This window comes from Macadamia integrifolia, chromosome 3, assembly GCF_013358625.1.
Source record: "Macadamia integrifolia cultivar HAES 741 chromosome 3, SCU_Mint_v3, whole genome shotgun sequence".
In the NCBI taxonomy this organism is placed as follows: Eukaryota; Viridiplantae; Streptophyta; class Magnoliopsida; order Proteales; family Proteaceae; genus Macadamia; species Macadamia integrifolia.
Genome location: NC_056559.1, coordinates 13,745,331 through 13,747,829, shown reverse-complemented (window position 1 = coordinate 13,747,829; position 2,499 = coordinate 13,745,331).

The following is a 2,499-nucleotide window of genomic DNA, read 5'->3' as shown; positions in this document are numbered from 1 at the left end:
ATTTTCTCTTGTTGGAAGCGCTTCATGTAGTTCCGCAGTGACTCTCCTTCCTGTTGCTTGACATTGGTCAAATTCAACGTAGTCTTCTGAAGGGCTTGGCTACTGGAGAATCCTTTCACGAAGAAGTAGCTTAGATCGCTGAAGCTGTGGATCGACTTCGTCGGCAGACGGTTGTACCATAGCCTTGCCGCTCCTTTGAACATCAATGGCAGGACGCGACACATAATATTTTCTGAGACTCGATGGAACTGCATGGTGACCTTGAAGCCTTTCAGATGATCGACGGGGTCCCCAGACCCGTCGTATGTGTCATACTTTGGCAGGCGAAAGCCGATCGGGAGCGGGTCCCTCATGACTTCATTAGCTAAAGCAGTGTCATTACTGAGGTCTGGCTCGCGGGTTTCCGTTTGATTTTCTGCCACCTTCTTAATCTCATCTTTTAGGTCCAAGATCATCTGCTTTAACCCCGAGTCCTTATGTCTGGGCTTGTCTCCTTGGCGTGGTTCCCCATGTCGGTCCTTGGTGGCACGCCGCGTCCTTCCCCTAGGTGTGGGACTTTCCCTCGTTGCTCGATTTTGAGGATTACGACTAGACCTTATTGATCCCGTACTGCTTCGGTCCTCGTCTCGTCCTCTCACGGGCTGGATGTGGGGGTCTTGTGGCGCTTCGCCGGTCTTCTGAGAGATAGCTTTGGAGACCTCCTTCATTGCCTCGGCCATTCGGTCATATTTGTCCTGGAGGGCTTCGAACTGCTCCCTTGTCACGTATTCCTGCGCTCCAGGAGGGGGCAGAGGATCACTATCTCCACGCATCGAATATCCGACCGAATGCTGGTATCTCACTGAACCTTCCCGACCATCGTTCAGCCTTTCTCGTCCATTTTTTGTCGAGGGAGGGAGCCCTCCTGAAGGTTCCTCCTCCTCCATGTTCATGTTTGATGCTACTCTCGTCTTCTTACGATTGTAAGTTCTCCCCACCATTACGGTCATTCCCACGGATGGCGCCAATCTGTTGCTGCCAAAAATCCATATGAGCTGACCTGCACAAGCACAGACGGCAGAGGCCCGAAGCTTTGTCCGAGGTTAGTCCTCCGACGGTCAAGTTAGGGATTGGCCGCACAGTTTGTGTAGGAGTAATGGTGTGGGTATTGATACTTACCACTCTCTTTCTTCTGGGCCTTCTTATATAGCTCTTAGGGTTTGGGGTTTCCCCTTTCCTCATCGGAGTCTTCGTCGAGTCTACCTCCTTCTCTTTTAGAGTTCTACTCCGATACGTCCTACCCCTTCGTGGGGGATATTCTCTTCACACGGTTGACATGGTAGAATCCCGACATCCTCTATTAGGTGGGTGACACGTGTCCAAGTGGGCGACGTGTGTCCTTACCCTACTGGATAGTCAATTTGGCCGTATCAGGAACATTACCAAATGCAGCCTTAATATGAGCTCAGGTACACCCTTGATTTTGGTTTTAATCTAGTTCATTATTCACCATTAGAGCAATAATTTAGGAAACCCAAAACCTAGAAGCACATCCACTGAAGCCACCACGTACCCTCGTCACCACCTTTTTCGGAAAAAGTTAAAGCTTATTTCATAGAGGATGCCATGCCTATCAGTCCTAATAGAGGTAGGTCCATAACCTCCTCTTCAAGCTAATGAAATTTCTTACAAACTCTATTTGCATGGAGAGTGATTCTTCCATTTTTTGTCTGAGCGAAACTTGGCTGTTGTCTAGGTTGCAATCAAGTAGCTACAACCCCTAGTACCAATCAAGGGAATAGAATCTCATGGGTAAGGGTGAAATAATTCATCCAAGATGAGTATTTTCAAACCTGCCCCTGGGATTCCATTCCCTTTATTGCTACTATGGGGTTGCAGCTACTCAGGCAGCAATGAAATTTTTTCCTTTTTGTCCTTTATTTATTGTGTTTGTAGTCATTAAAATCCCAACATGTTCAAATTTGTAAGATGTAAGATCCTTTGGGTAATCCTCCTTTTCTTGAAATTACAAAATATCTTTAATTCTCAAATAAAATATATTTATGTTCAATGAAATTAAATAGAAGATGTAACTAACCCCAAGAAGGTAGCCGAGTTGGCAAAGGACCTTCGCCTCAAGAAGTGTATAGTTCTAAGTTCAACAACTACTCTTACCTCTTTGGGGTCACTCACATGGAGTGTCAGTGCTCTTTAACTTTCAGTTAAAACTGAATAGTTCTCATTCTCGATCGGACCTAATCAATGTAATTGTGGGGTCAGTAAAAAAAAAAAAAAGATATAACTCATATGTTCCAATAGATGTAAGTTTTATTACCACCTAGTCCCTCCTCTTAATAATATCACATGATAGAGCTGTATTTTGGATTTAAATACTAACTTCCCCAAAGCAACCTCTCTCAATTTTGTTTGGTAATTCAGTCTTTCATCAATCATGCCAAAAGATCTTTTATATATATATTCCCAGTTTTTCCCAGAACATATTGCTTCTTATATACAACT